This window comes from Aquarana catesbeiana, linkage group LG03 (assembly GCF_042186555.1).
Source record: "Aquarana catesbeiana isolate 2022-GZ linkage group LG03, ASM4218655v1, whole genome shotgun sequence".
NCBI lineage: Eukaryota > Metazoa > Chordata > Amphibia > Anura > Ranidae > Aquarana > Aquarana catesbeiana.
Genome location: NC_133326.1, coordinates 640479742 through 640496182, shown reverse-complemented (window position 1 = coordinate 640496182; position 16441 = coordinate 640479742). Strand labels below are relative to the sequence as shown.

At 43.6% G+C, this 16441-nt stretch overlaps 1 protein-coding gene, 1 long non-coding RNA gene and 2 other non-coding genes across 5 annotated transcripts in view; 2 read left to right on the top strand and 2 right to left on the bottom strand.

The window, feature by feature from the left end:
• Positions 1-16441, bottom strand: part of P2RY11 (purinergic receptor P2Y11) — a 142978-nt gene that overhangs the window by 59439 nt on the left and 67098 nt on the right. The gene's annotated exons all lie outside the window — the stretch shown is intronic.
• Positions 939-16441, top strand: part of LOC141133272 (uncharacterized) — a 49332-nt gene continuing 33829 nt past the window's right edge. The window contains exon 1 of the long non-coding RNA XR_012243033.1: positions 939-1583. This is a non-coding gene — a long non-coding RNA (uncharacterized lncRNA). The remainder of the gene's footprint in view (positions 1584-16441) is intronic.
• TRNAI-UAU (transfer RNA isoleucine (anticodon UAU)) lies at positions 12547-12639 on the bottom strand. The gene is given in 2 exon segments: positions 12547-12582; positions 12602-12639. It is a non-coding gene; the product is annotated as a tRNA-Ile (tRNA).
• Positions 14389-14460, top strand: TRNAH-GUG (transfer RNA histidin (anticodon GUG)). Its single transcript has one exon. It is a non-coding gene; the product is annotated as a tRNA-His (tRNA).

The following is a 16441-nucleotide window of genomic DNA, read 5'->3' as shown; positions in this document are numbered from 1 at the left end:
CCATTGCCATGAATGCAGCCTCACCATTGCCATGAATTCAGCCTCACCATTGCCATGGATGCAGCCTTACCATTGCCATGAATGCAGCCTCACCATTGTCTTGAATGCAGCCTTACCATTGCCATGAATGCAGCCTCACCATTGTCATGAATGCAGCCTCACCATTGCCATGAATGCAGCCTCAAATGCAGCCTCACCATTGCCATGAATGCAGCCTCACCATTGCATGAATGCAGCCTTACCATTGCCATGAATGCAGCCTCACCATTGCCATGAATGCAGCCTCACCATTGTCTTGAATGCAGCCTCACTTTTGACATGAATGCAGCCTCAAATGCAGCCTCACTTTTGACATGAATGCAGCCTCACTATTGCTACCAGTGCAGCCTGATCGATGCCCATCTGAAGTCTCGGAGGGGACAGGGAAGGGGCGGGACGAGCGCCAACAGATTACATACAGGAGAATCTCCTGTTTACTCGGCGGCCTCTTTAATACAAAGTCCCGCCTCCTATGATAGACAGAACAGTCGTCCAATGCCAGCCCAGGAGACGGGACTTCCCATTACAGAGGCCGCCGTGTAAACAGGAAAATTTTTCTGTTTTTTAATCTGACGGCACTTGTCCCACCCCCCCTCCCTGTCCCCTCCAAGGCTGCCAGAACGATAAATGCGGTATAGATCATTTGTGCCCCGCCCCCCAACGAATCCTGGAGTGCCACATGGCGATTCGTTGGGGGGGCCACAAAAGATATATATATCCAAATTACCAGTGGGGCCACATTAAACCAGAACACGGGTGGCAATTGGCCCACGGGCCAGACTTTGGACAGGCCTGCCATACATGGTTCCTTTTTTTGTTCAGCCACACATTCGAGAAGGATCCTCCCCACTGTGCTATTGCATTCCGACAGCGGGACTCCCCTGCCCTCAGAGTACACTGATCAGTGCTGCAGCCAATTGGCTGCAAATGCCGATCGAATGGAAATTTTCCAGCAGGTCCGTTCATGAGAAATCGTTCGACTTGTGGTAAAGGCCGATCCTGCAATTAAAAAAATGGACATTGCACTGTGGGAGTGTGCCTCTAAAACAGGACTGGATGGACAGAAACACTAAAACAGTTCCCCTATCTGCATTCTATCTGTGTATGTAGCTGTTTTCCTAGTGCGCTGTGTGTATTTCTTCCAAATCTTTGCAGTATTCCAGTATGATTTTGTGCCCGGAGTTTATCTTTAACTGTTCAAAATTAAAAAAAAAAAAATGACTGGCATTGGGCTAGAATTCTGTTGTTTCTGATGTTTATCTACTAGCAGGACTGGAGCTATGGAGAGGTTAAAACTCATCCAAAAAAAAAATATTTGCATTAACGTGTGCTGCACAGACATGCCTGTATACACCCAGTATGGTACAGGTGCATTATGGGAACGCACTGTCGCTGGAAGTAAAATTGAACACACATCTATCAGCAGGATTCAGGATGTAAACATCAATGCAAGTAAAAATTTGGACAAGATGAATACAACATTAGTTGTAATATATTCTGCAGCATAGCGGAAATGTTTTTTCTGGACCCCACAGTACTATTCGGTAGGTGTGTTGCTGACTATGTGCTATGATTATCATTAATCCTCATTTGCACCTCTGCGATTTGTTGTACTTTGGCCATTGTGTGACAACAAGAGGAATTTGGTTATTGTCTATGGGGCTTGTTCTCACCTGTGCAATTTGGAAAATAGGTGTGTGCGCTGCATTTCGTGGGAGGTGGTGCATTTTTCAAAACACACGAAAAATGCATGATAAAAGCACAAAAAAAAACCCCTGCAAAAATGCCTACGCAGAACGAGTGTGCGCACACATTGAAGCACAATTTCTTGCATCATGTCTAGGACAGCCCATTGATTTCAATGAATGCGCAAAAATCGCACAAAAGCAGTGCATGACACAATGCATGACCCTTCTTTTTTTTTTTTTTTTTTTTTTTTTATTCATGTTGCACCAAAGCTCACTGTATTCTGTTGCAATGGGGTTGATTTACTAAAACTGGTGTGCAAAATCTGGTGCAGCTGTGCATAGAAACCAATCAGCTTTTAACTTCAGCTTGTTCAATTACGCTTTGTCAAAAAAAAAAAACTGGAAGCGGATTGGTTTCTATGCGGAGCTGCACCAGATTTTGCACTCTCCAGGTTTAGTAAATCAACCTCACTGTTTTGGGTGTGTGCCATCGCACAAGCGTTAGCAAAGTGCATTTGGGTGGCAATGCTTGAAAAAGGAGCAGTTACGCTGTGAAACATGTAGCCACGCTCCACACACCCCAAATGTGACGTCACTTCCAGCCCTGAGCAGTCTATGCGCTCCAGGGTGGCTCCAGGATTTCCAGTTTTTTTTCTTGTGTCCTACATCGCTCCCGACAGCGACATCTGCTTCCTGGTTCCTGAAGACACACTGAGGCTCAACAGCAAACTGCACTCGGTGGATGGCATGCTGTTATTCTTATGCATCTTGTAAGCTGCCACTTGTGATTTTTTTATATTCTTTTCATATATACTGCACTTAGTTGGTGCCCTCTAGTGTTTCCTTTATTAATCACTTGAGCGCCGGAAGATTTTACCCCCTTCATGCCCAGGTTATTTTTTGTTAATCAGCACTGCGCTACTTTAACGGCAAGTGCGCAGTCATGCCACACTGTGCCCAAATAAAATTTATGTCTTTTTTTCACACAAATAGGGCGTTCTTTTGGTGGCATTTGATCACCACTGCTTTTTTTAGTATATAAAAGAAAAAAGACCAAAAATACAAAAAATAAAAAAACATATCCAATAAAAAAAAAATTAAAAATCTAATTTCTACATAAATTTAGGCCAAAATGTATTCTGATACATGTCTTTGGTAAAAAAAAAAAAAAAAAAAAATGCCAAGTGTATAGCATGGGAAAGACCTCAGTAGGTACTCGTCAGTGTGACTCCTTGTAGGACATAATGGGTGATGCGGTATCCCACTTGGAATGCGAGTGGCCAAAAAACACTTGGGATCATCCAACCGATTTTAGAGGAACTCTGGTTAGGAGACTTTCAATGTATACCTTTTATTGGTAATTATATCCCATTCAAATTTCTCATATACACATCAAAAACCCTCTTTGTGTCATGCCCCGTACACATGGTCGGATTTTCCGACGGAAAATGTGTGATAGGACCTTGTTGTCGGAAATTACGACCGTGTGTAGGCTCCATCACACATTTTCCATCGGATTTTCCGACACACAAAGTTTGAGAGCAGGCTATAAAATTTTCCAACAACAAAATCCGTTGTCGGAATTTCCGATCGTGTGTACACAAATCTGACGCACAAAGTGCCACGCATGCTCAGAATAAATAAAGAGATGAAAGCTATTGGCTACTGCCCTGTTTATAGTCCCGACGTACGTGTTTTACGTCACCGCGTTCAGAACGATCGGATTTTCTGACAACTTTGTGTGACCGTGTGTATGCAAGACAAGTTTGAGCCAACATCCGTCGGAAAAAATCCTAGGATTTTGTTGTCGGAATGTCCGATCAATGTCCGACCATGTGTACGGGGCATCAGACTTTACTTACCAGACCGGTGAGTCCGCTTGGGCAGAGGGTGGTCTCCCGTACGTATCCCACTCGCGGCCCCTGGTAGAATGGACAGGAGGCACGGGAGTAAGGAATGGTAAGAGAGCCTGATGAGGGATCCAGGTGCTGGATGGAAAAGGAACTTCAAGCAGCAGATGGTGAACTGGAACACAGGCAAACAGGTGCTGAGCAGGAGCAAGCAGACAGATCCGGGTACAGGCAGAGTTCGGCAACAGGCAGGCAGCACGGTACAAAGGAGCAGGCAGAAGAAGGGTCAAACAAGCCAAGGTCGGGTACGGGCAGCAATCAAAGGAGAGTCAGAGGCAAGCCGGGTCGTCAGGAGATCAGGAACACAGGAACACTGGGACAGATACTGGGAAGCTAGGAACCGGAAGCTGATGATCAGGCAGAACCGAGCAGAGTGCATGGCAAACCTAAATAGGCCGATTGGCACCAAACAGCGCGCGCACGTGCAAGCCGACGCTCACAGGCACGCGCGCGCACACCCACCTGTGCACACGCACGCGCCCGCACGCCAGTACACCAACCAGCGCCTGCAGGGACATGCACAGCAGCATGCACAGGAACGCGCGCGCCAACGCTCCCCGGCGCGCACCAGCACCGTGACCAGCCAGGTGAGCTCTCTGACACTTTGTTTAATATGTTGATAATTAAAATGCTAAAAATACAATTTTTTAACAGCAAACCAATCCCCTGAGGAAAACCTTGACTATTCAGGTCGAAACGCGTCGGAAATCCTATATAACAGACATTTGATACATAATGCTGTGTATAATTTTATGTTTGCATTCTTGGTGTACTTTTGAATGGCAATATATACCCTGACCAGATCTCATATTTTAATGGCAATGTGTTCATGTTACGATGATAACTTTTCAATAAAGAACCCTTTTTAACAATTTATTTCTTTAATCTACTAACCCTGCCGCGAAAAAACCCCACTGGGAGAACCTTCCTATATTAAATGCCAATTGTATATTAATTGGTTTGCGTGAAAGTTATAGCATCTACAAACTTTGGTATATATACTAGAATTTTATTTTATTATACTAGTAATGACGGTGACAGTGCAGCAGGCAACCTGACACTAAGGCCGGCCATAGATGGTTTGAATTTTGGCAGGTTCAGCAGGAACCGGCTGAGATTTGAACCATGTATGGGCAGGCTGAATGTACCAAGTTGATTGATCAATTAACTTGGGTACAACCAGCCTAATGGACTTACTTGCGATTATCGCAGGTGTCTGCTACAGCCTCAAGCAATAATCACTGTCTTATTTGTGTTCCCCCGGCAGGGGGGTTGGGTTGTTTGGGGAAGCTGCCTCTGCCAGGAGAACACAATGTCTCGGCAGGAGGGTGGTGATGGTTTCAAAACCCATGGTTGAAGGAAAAATATTCACACCATCTATGGTGTGTCTAAAAAAGACCGAAAATTTTGAAAAAAAAAGTTTTTCTTTGTTTCTGTTAACATTTTTTGTTAATAAGTAAGTTTTCTTCTTCAATACCGGGCACTGATATGGCTGCACTGACGGGCACTGATAAGACGGCACCGATGGGCACTGATGAGGTGGCACCAATGAGATGGCACAGATGAGGTGGCACTGATAGGTGGCACTGATGGGCACTAATAGGTGGCACTGATATGCGGCACTGATGGGCACTCATAGGCGGCACTGATGGGCACTCATAGGTGGCACTGCTGGGTACTTATGGGTGGCACTGATGGGTACTTATGGGTGGCACTGATAGGTGGCACGGGTGGGCACTGATGGTCACTGATAGGTGGGCACTGATGGGCATGGGTGGGCACTGAGAGGTGGCACTGATGGTCACTGATGAGTGGCACTTATGACACTGATGGGTGGCATTGCTGGGCATCACTTGTCTGTACTGATCCATAATGTTGCCAGTTGATTGGCATGTATTGGGCATATTTTTTTATATGTGGATGGCCATGGGGTACATACCTGGCCATCCACATGCTGGGGGCCTCCCTGGTGGACCTGGCGGCTTCCCTAGTGGTCCAGTGTAGGCATCCGGGGGGGGGGGGCTCCGCTGATAAACAATTAGCGCAGACCCCCCCTGTCAGGAGAGCTGGCGATCGGCTCTCCTCTACTCGCGCCTGTCAGATGCGAGTGAGGAAAAGCCGATCAACGGCTCTTCCTGTTTACATCGTGATCAGCCGTGATTGGACACAGCTGATCACGTGGTATAGAGCATCCATTGGAGGCTCTTTACTGAGATCGGTGTAGCGGTGTATCAGACTGACACACCGCACCACTGATCACTGTGATGCGCGCACCCACGGGCGCGCGGCGGCTGTTATCCTGCTGGACGTCATATGACGCCCAATCAGGATAACTGAACCACCGCCCGGCTGTCATTTTGCTATAGGCCGGGCGGGAAGTGGTTAATAGAAGTATTTTTGCCATAAATGCACAATTCTACTCCAAAAGAAACTCCTATGTCACACATTGGGGGTTATTTACTAAAAAAGGAGAGTGCAAAATCTAGTTCAGCTCTGCATATAAACCAATCAGCTTCCAGATTTTATCGACAAAGTTTCATTGAACAAGCTGCAGTTAGAAGCTGATTGGCTACTGTGTACAGCTACACCAGATTTTGCACTCTCCTGTTTTAGTAAATCTCCCCCATTGCTCCAGAACTAGTGAAAAAAATGCAAAAAGTGCAAAAAAAAAAAAAAGTAAAATCTCCTGCATATGCTTTGATCAAGTGTGAATGTAGCTTGAAAATATGCATGAAAAACACAGGAAAATGCAGATGCACAGGGGTAAACCTCGCCTAAAACTGGCCATGCACTAGTAGAATTTTGTTAAAAATGTTTTCTTTTAATTGCGTTCATTTGATTTTCTAATCATCAGTGGGATCAAATCAGTGTTCATTTTCAACCACAGTGCTGAGAAAATTGAAGGCGCAAGATGGAAATTTTTTCTCGAACAAATACATTTCGAAATGTATGGTTTTCATTTTGGAAATTCCATTCATTCTAAAATCGATTGCTAGTAGGAAACTAAAATGAATGAAAATGAAAAGAATTTGAAGTTTGTTTGAAGAACTTCTAGTATATAGCCAGCTTTAGTGGGGCTCTATGAACAATAGCGGACCTAGCTCCATGTATGGCAGGGTATGGAAGCTCTACACGCTTCACATGTTGCCAGTTAGTTTGCATTAGAAAGAGGCACAGAGTGGAGGGGCTACTTTATAGAAGAAGGCTAATGAGGACATCACCATGGGGGGGGGCTGAATTCCTGACATATTTCACTCCAATGGGCCCCTTCCCCCCCCAGCACTGTTTACTCAGCTTCCCATCCCCATCATCACATCTGCTTACTGCAAACCAGATGTCCCTTACACCGAGAGGTGACAGAAAAGAAACCCAGCTGCCAGGATGGACAAAGTGCTGGGAGGACCAGAGAGTCCATCTGCTTTACTCCTCTGAGAGTCTGAGACAGGATAACCAATCAGGTTATGGCGGAGGAGTCAAAAAGACCCAAAAACTGCCTGCCAGAAAAACTTAAAGTGCAGCATTATATTTGTCTCCGGTACAATGGTAATGGGTTGATGATGGACTGAGTTATCAATGTTGCACAATAAAGTCAAATGTGATATTTACTATATAGGCTCCTCTACACCACCGTGATAAACATGACGTTTTTATCAGTAAATCTTTTTTTTTTTTAACTAATCTGAATGCAGTTGTATGGTTTTCTATGGGCCCATGCACACGGCTTCGTAAGGCCCCAAATCCAATCATTGTCAAAAGCTTGTAGACTTCACTTCCGTAACATCTCTAAAATTCGCCCTTTTTTAACTAATGAAAGCACCAAGCTCCTCATTCACTCTCTTGTTATCTCTCACCTTGACTAATGCAACTCCCTTCTCATTGGATTACCTCTCCATAGGTTATCCCCTCTTCAGTCTATCATGAATGCTGCTGCCAGACTTATCCACCTTACCAAGCTCTGCCACCCCTCTCCGCCAATCCCTACAGTGGCTCCCAATTGCCCTGCAAATTAAATCCAAATACTAACCACAACATACAAAGGTAGCCACAACTCTGCCCCGAGCTACATCACCAATCTCCAAATATTACCCAAACCACCCTCTCCGCTCCTTCAAAGACCTCCTGCTCTCCATCTCCCTTGTCTCCTCCTCCCATGCTTTTCTCCAGGACTTCTCCTGAGCCTCTCCCATCCTGTGGGACTCTCTACCTCAATCTGTCCAGCTATCTCCTACTCTGGCTGCCTTTAGGCGATCCCTGAAAACTCATCTCTTCAGGGAAGCCTATCACACCTCCAACTAATCTTTTATCACTTCCATCAGCTCATCCCCCACAGTTACAACCTTTTGTACCACTTGCCCCACCCTATTAGATTGTAAGCTCTTCTGAGCAGGGGCTTCTTAGCCCTCTTGTCTTTTATTAAATAGTAACTGTATTGTCTCCCTTTATATTGTAAAGTGCTACATAAACTGTTGGCTCTTTATAAATTCTGGATAATATAAAAAAGCTGGCTATACACTAATAGATTTCCCATCAAATTTTCCAACAAAAATTTATACACAAATTCATCTGAAAATTTTCAGTTCTTTCAACAACTTTATTAGCTTTTAACATTCAACTTTGGAAAGAATGGACTTTACCGAACAGAAAGCACATTAATTGTTAGAAATTTGTTAGTTTGAGAAAATGTTTCCATCCCCCTCCTTGGAATGTTCTCATCACTGCGGTCCAAATGGACATCAATTTGATTCCACTAATAATCAGTACATTAAATGAATGCTGTGAAACATTTTTAAACAAAATTCTACTAGTGTATAGTCACCTTAATCACTTGCCGACCGGGCCAGAGACAAATGACCTCCTGGTCGGCAAATGGAATACCGGGGTTATGGCTGCAGCAATATGCCATATAACCCCGGCATTGTTTTTTTTTCCAGCCGGTGATTCTCTACAAGTAAAAAAATAGCCCGGGTGGCACCAAGGGGTGCTTTTTTGTGCTTTTTTGTTAAAGCAAAAGAGCAAAAATCTTTTTTTTTTTATTACCTTTTGCTTTTAAAGGTCAAGGAGAGATTTGTGGTCCTATAGACACCAGATCTCTCCATAAAGAGGACCTGTCATGCTGTATTGCTATCGCAAGGGATGCTTACATTTCTTACGATAGCAATAAAAGTGGTAGATAAAATCAAAAGATTAAAGGGTCAGTGTAAAAATAAAAAAAAAAATAGAATAAAATAAATAATAAAAAAAAAATTCTAAGCGCCCCCATCCCCCCAAGCTCGTGTGTGGTGGTGAAAGCATACGTAGGTCACGCCCACATATATAAACGCTGTTCAAACCACACATGTGAGGTATCGCCTCTGTAACTCTAAACTGGTAACTTGTAGAAAATAGTTTTTTTTTTCTAAATTGTTGGTCTTTTCTTTATGTAATAAAAGACTCAGTGGTGATCAAATACCAACCAAAAGAAAGCTCTATTTGTGTGAAAATAATGATATAAATTTTGTTTGTGTACAATGTTGCATGACAATGTGCAATTACCAGTTAAAGTTGCGCAGAGCTGAATAGCAAACAATGGCCTAGTCATGAAGGGGGTAAAACCTTCCGGAGCTGAAGTGGTTTAAATAAGAAGAAAAAACCTGCGGGCAGACAAGCTCTTTATTGCAGTAGAAGCATGCAATAGGGAACTACAGGCTTACCCCACTTTTAAGTACACAATGGGGTTTATTTACTAAAGCTGGAAAGTGCAAAATCTGGCTCACTTCTGCATAGAAACCAATCAGCTTCCTGATTGTATTACCAAAGCTTCATTGAACAAGCTGGGGTTAGAAGCTCATTGGTTTGTATGCAGAAGTGAGCCTGATTTTGCACTTTCCAGCTTTAGTAAATAAACCCCATTGTGTAACTAAAAGTGGGGTATGCCTGTATGTAACTTTGTGAATCTCGGGGATTTACTGCTAACCCATGAAAGTGGCAAACCCCAATCTCATCCCTACTCAGTAAGGGAGGAAACAGACAGCAAAATAAAATTGACAAAGGGTCTAACCCTTCTCCACTATATTTAAAACTTAGAAAAAAAAAAATTGGCTGGAGTTTCTTTAACTACTTGCCGACCAGCTTTAAGGGGTATAGGGGGGGCATGCGAGCACGCCGGCCACCCGTGATCGCTCCTTTGAGAGCCAGAACGGGAATTTGTCAATGTAAACAGACAGATCCCTGTTTTGTCAGGGAAGTAGAGAGATCTGCTGTCCCTAGTGATCAGGAGCAGCGATCTCTCTGTATTCCCAGTCAATCCCCTCCACCCCACAGTTAGAAACACCTCCCAGGGAACACATTTAACCCCTTTATTGCCCCCTAGTGTTAACCCCTTCCCTGCCAGTGTCATTTATACAGTAATCAGTGGCTATTTTTAGCTCTGATTGCTGTATAAATGTCAGTGGTCCCGAAAAAGTGTCAAAAGTGTCCGATCTGTCCGCTGCAATGTCGCAGTCCCGCTAAAAATCGCAGATCGCCGCCAATACTAGTAAAAAAAAAAGTAATAATAAAAATGCCATAAATATATCCCCTATTTTGTAGACACTATAACTTTTGCGCAAACCAATCAATATATACTTATTGCAATTTTTTTTTTAACCAAAAATATGTAGAAGAATACATATTGGCCTAAACTGATGAAGACATTTTTTTTTTTTGTTTTTATTTTTTTTTTTGGGGGGGGGGGGAATATTTATTATAGCAAAAAGTAACAAATATTGGGTTTTCTTCAAAATTGTCGCTCTTTTTTTGTTTACAGCGTAAAATATAAAAAACGCAGAGGTGATCGAATACCACCAAAAGAAAGCTCTATTTGTGGGAAAAAAAGGACATCAATTTTGTTTGGGTACAGCGTCGCACGACCGCGCAATTGTCAGTTAAAACGACGCAGTGCCGTATCGCAAAAAATGGCATGAAGGGGGCAAATCTTCCGGTCCTTAGGTGGTTAAGCTCTTTCAGCTCCAGACATCAGAAATCAGTTGGCGGGTGTTAGGAATGTGTGACAGGCATCACATTTTGTTATATGTTTATTTAGTGCCTAATTGTTACCTAAAGTCAGCCAAAGGTTGGCCACATATACAAATGTAGGCTACCTTTTATATTCCAGAGCAGTTTTTATTTATTTATCAGAGGTGTATATAACACCGAAAATTTAGGCAATTCTTTCCATGTACTGTATATTCACACCAGTCCGTGTCCTCAAGGAGCTTACAATCTCAAGTCCCTACCTCCCATGGATATATACACACACATACTACAGCCAATCATGTTACCAGCATGTCTGGGAAGTGTGGGAGGAAACTGGAGTGCCCAGCAGAAACCCACATAATGTAGAACTTGCAACCTTAAAGTGATTGTAAACCTTTACATTTATCCAGTTACTGTCCTCAGGTGATACACAGAGATTAAACATATCTTCCAACATAAGATGTACTTGTTTATGTGCAGTCTTCTCTTCTCTACATCTGTTCAAAGTGCTGAATAGTTAAAGCTTGTCTGAGAGTTCAGAAAAAAGGGGGCGGAGAGCTGAAGTCACACTCCTCAGAGCTCAGTGAGAAGAGCTCTGAAAGCTGATTGGAGGGAAGGGACACACCCCCCTTCACTCAGCACATAGGAACAGAGCTGAGACTGTCAATCAGCTGGAGCTCCCTCCCCTGTCACCTTTTTTTCTCTTGGTGTCAGGAAAACTTGTCAGAAGTGACTTATGCCTATAGCAGGGGGAATGAGGCAGCAGACAGAAATGACACTTAGTGCTCTTAATTGAGACAAGTACACACTATAGAGGGATATGCTTTGTTCATATTTCATGTCTGAGGTTTACAACCACTTTAACCAGTTGCCGACCAAGCTATAGCAAAATGTCGGCTACAGTGTGGTCTGCCAGTTCTGGGAGGGCGTCATATGACGTCCTGCCTTGATCACAGAGTTGATTGTGTTCTCCGGACACAGCTGACCACAGATCGGGGTAAAAAAGCCAATCAGCGGCTCTTTACCACGTGATCAGCTGTGTCCAATCACAGCTGACCACGATGTAAACACACTTATTGGTTATGGGCATTCCTTGGAGAAAGTCAGTATCCAGCCAGTGTGAGAGGAGACATCTGCACTAATCATCAGGGTACTGATGATTAGTGTCATGATGATCAGTGAAGCCCCAACAGTGCCCATCAGTGCTGCCTATCAGTGCCAATCTGTGCTCATCAGTGATGCCAATCAGTGCAGCAAATCAGTGCCCATCAGTGCTGCCCATCAGTGCCCATCAGTGCCCATCAGTGCAGTCTATCAGTGCCCAACAGTGAGGGAGAAAAATTAACTGTTTGCAAAAACATTTAATAGAAACTAAGAAAACCTTTTTTTTTTTTTAATCTTTGGTCTTTTTGGTTTGCTTAGCAAAAAATAAAAAACCCAGTGATGATTAAATACCACCAAAAAAAGCTCTATTTGTGTGAAAAAAAATAATAAAAATTACATTTGGGTACAGTGTTGCATGACCGCGCAATGGTCATTCAAAGTGTGACAGCGCTGAAAGCTGAAGATTGGCCTGGGAAGGAAGGGGGTAAAAGTGCCCAGTAGGAAGTGGTTAAAAAGTGAGTGTTTAGCACTTCTGCGTTGCAGCACTGGAGTCCTCGGTTTAAAGCCTGGCCAGGAGGACCTCTTCACAAAAATGAAAAGGTGCCTACATAGAGAGTCGATCTGATCCATCCTGAAAGCAGTGCTGAAAGAAGAGTAGGGATTTCAAATCCCTGGACTGCCCATAGAGCTGTGTGGGCAGTGTTGGCTCATCAACCACAGAGGTGGGTGTTAGTTCACCTTTTCAGAATAGGCTTCAAACCAAGCACCCCAGTGGGCCAATGCTAAACAATTCACAATGCTGCCAAAATCTGTGCTCCAGGTGAGGCTCGAACTCACAACCTCGGCATTGCTCACCAGTTACTGTCTTATAAGTACCGCGCGCTAACCGATTGCGCCACTGGAGCAACTGTGGTTAGGACAGGATATAAATTAAATGCATTCTTTCAATGGTTTCACTTTTTATTCCTAATAAGCACCATGAAATGAATCCAAATTTGCTACCAAAATTACCAAAAGTACCAAATTAAATCTCTATCTGTGCCTACAAAAAATATAAATCACATTGGGGTAGAATACAAAGGATAAAAAGGTCGGAGAACGGAGACACCTCTGGAAAAAAAAAGCTCTGGTACTAATGGGAGGTTAAAGAGGAGTTCCGCCTATTTTTTTTTTAAAGTCAGCAGCTACAAATACTGCATCTGCTGACTTTTAAAACAAGGACACTTACCTGTCCAGGGCGCCCGCGATCTTGGCACCCGAAGCCGACCCGTCCCTCGGCTCTGGTGTGGAGGCGCCGCCATCTTCGGTAAGGGAATCAGGAAGTGAAGATTCACGCTGCGCGATCCCACTGGTCCCTGCTGTCTTCTGGGACCTGTGTGTCTCCCAGAAGACAGCGGGGGGGGGGGGGGAGGCGGAGAAGGTGCCGGAAGTGGTGTAGATACCCGCGGGTGGCTCGGGTATCTATGCCCGGACGTGGGAGCAAATACCTATATTAGACTGGTATCTGCTCCCCCCTCCCCCCTGAAAGGTGCCAAATGTGACACTGGAGGGGTGGGGGATTCCGAAAAGCGGAAGTTCCATTTTTGGGTGGAACTCCGCTTTAAGGCTGCATTCACACATGATCATGGGCTGAATCGCCGCAATTCCGCCTTGGGATTCCAAATGGCTGCAAAATGCGGGATGTATTTGCGGTGCCGTTACTTCCGCAATTTTGCCACGATTGTTGTGCGGTAAACCACACTGCAATTGTGGCAAATCCCAATGCATGATGCTTGTTGCTCAAAAAGGAACATGAGCTGCTTTTGGGTGACAGCATAGCGAGTTTGCCGCAATTGCATCGCAATTTACTTCTACGAGAATCGCGGAGCGATTGGGGTGCTATTAGAAGCAATGGCATCGCAAAACGTGTCTGCCCACGATCATGTGTAAATACAGCCCAATGATTAGTACACACCACTGGTTGGCTGCTGGTTTTCCGGCATGCTCGTCCGACAGAAGCCAGCCAAACGTCCGGCTTCTGTTGGACTGGCTGCTTTACACACGGGCCGATTGTAGGCCCTTTTTTTATGAACACCCGGCCCGTGTGTCCTAGGCTTTAGGAAGAAGAAGGCCTTGAGACTCAAGTGGTTCATATAAAAGTTTAAACTGCGTGTTAAAGGGAAGCTTTTCTATATTATCAGTAAGGACACATTTTAAATCATTGTTGTTACATTTACCCAAAAGTAGTTTGGACACAATCAAATGCCCATGGACATAAACCATTATAGAGAATCTACTTGAACCGACCAAAGTGCCAAACCACAGTCATCGTAGAGTACTGTCAAAAAAGAAGCACCACCATTTGTGACTCCTCCTGTGTCATAAAACTTTTGCATCCATATACAGGAACAAAGTTTTTAAAACATGTAAAAAAGTAAATTTCCCTGCAAAAGAAGACTCCTAATACTTAGCTCTCTAATGGGGATTGATACTAATCTTCATTATCTTTAATAGCTACGGCCATCAAAAGATGTGACATTCAAGGCTACACAGAGCTGACGACATTCTCCCCTCCCGCTGATAAGACAACAGCAGGGCCAGTGGTGCAATGGATAACGTATCTGATTACGGATTAGACCATTGTAGGTTCAACTCCTACCTGACTCATCAACTGTGCCGTGATCGTATAGTGGTTAGTACTCTGCGTTGTGGCCGCAGCAACCCCGGTTCGAATCCGGGTCACGGCATGCTCTACTTTTGGAAAGAGGAGGCAGGGTTAGGAAATGACAGGAAATCTACAACTTTCCAGTTGTCACTAAAACAGGAATAGAGGGAAATGCCTCTACACATACACACGATCGGATTGTTGGCCAACAAATCCGTGGAATTTTGTCCAAAGGGCGTTGGCGCAAACTTGTCTTCCATACACACGTCCACACAATTGTTGGCCAACAATTCCAACGTAGTGACGTACTACATGGTTTTTCAGCTCTTTAGCGCCACCCTTTGGGCTCCTTCTGCTAATTCTGTGTTAGTAGAAGGTTGGTGAGTGTTGATTCACGCTTTTCTTTTCGCGTTTTTCATTTCGCGCTTTTCAGTTCGTTTCTGAACGGCTGTTCGTCAACCAGACATCGGAGGAGATAACGTGTTATTTATTATTGGCCTTTGGAGTTATTGCTTTGAAATTATTTTTTTGGTTGAATAATGATTTGATTTGGTATATTTTCTATATTTTTGGATGCATAAAATGCACTTTTTGGTTAAGTTCTATTGGCAGATAGCATGTCTAATTTATTTATTTTTTAATGCACAATAAAAACATTGTGTAGAATAATACTTGGCTATGTGTTTTACTTCAAATGCCAGTTAGTTTGGGAGTAGGCAGTTACATTTTAAAAAATACAATGTAAAATTAACAAGGGACACCAACATAGTTGTATGTTTGATCTTAAAAACTACAGGATAATGGTGTTGTGGTAAAAAAACAAAAAAAAAAAAACAAGCATAATAATATTATTCTTGATATCACTAGAAAAAAAAAGCCTTTGAAAATTTTTTGCAATAACTCCATCAGTATCACCAGCAAAGCAGCTTCATTATTATCCCATTAAAGAAGAAGAGAATTGTGCGCTGCATTTGGAGATTTCATAATTTGCCACGTCACGAATGTTAATTCTCCATTACGAACGCTAGTTTACAAGACCGAGCGCTTCTGCTTCCGAGCATGCGTGTTTATACTTTGGACTTGGACTTGTGTACACATGATCAGAAAGTCAGACAACACACATTTGTTGGCAGAAAATTTGAAAACATGCTAGCCAACATTTGTTGGTGGAAAGTCCGACAACAATTGTCCGATGGAGCATACACACAGTCGGATTGTCCGCCAACAGCCTGTCATCACACATTACCTGTCGGAAAGTCTGATCGTGTGTACGGGCCTAAAGTCTTTTGGTGAGAACAGCCACTGGCTTCCTAAGTCTATTACATACGCTTATTACATAAGTGTAGAAATCTATTTTTTTTTTTGCTAGAAAATTACTTAGAACCCCCGAATATTATATATTTTTTAAGCAGAGGCCCTAGAGAATAAAATGGTGGGTGTTGCAATTTTTTATGTCACATTGTATTTGCGCAGCACTTTTTCAAATGCAAAAATTTTTAGAAACAATATACTTTAGTGAATTTTAATGCACAAAAACGCAATACTCAATTATTTGGTAAAATAAAAAAGATGACGTTGCGCCAAGTAAATAGGTATCTAACAGGTCATGCTTTAAAATTGCGCACACTCATGGAAGGGCGCCAAACTACGGTACTTAAAAATCTCCATAGGCCATGCTTTATATGCCTTTACAGGTTACCAGTTTGGAGTTACACAGAAGGTCTGGCACTAGAATTATTGCTCTTGGTATAACGTTTGCTGGGATACCTCACATGTGTGGTGCAAACACTGCTTACATATGTGTGTGTGAACTAAGGGCCGGTGCTACCATTAGGCAAACTAGGCAGCCGCCTAGGGCACCCGGCCACTGGTGTTCCTACTCTTCTCTCTGCAGCAAGCAACTACGTCTTAGCATCAGCAGGCACCCCTCGCTCCTTTCGCACATAGTGTCAGAGGCACAGCGGCAGCGGAGGACTGTGTCTGCGTCCCAACTTCCGAATTAATGGAAGCAAGCAAACATTCATTGATGGGCACTGGGGAGGCTGCATTTGATGGGCGCTGGT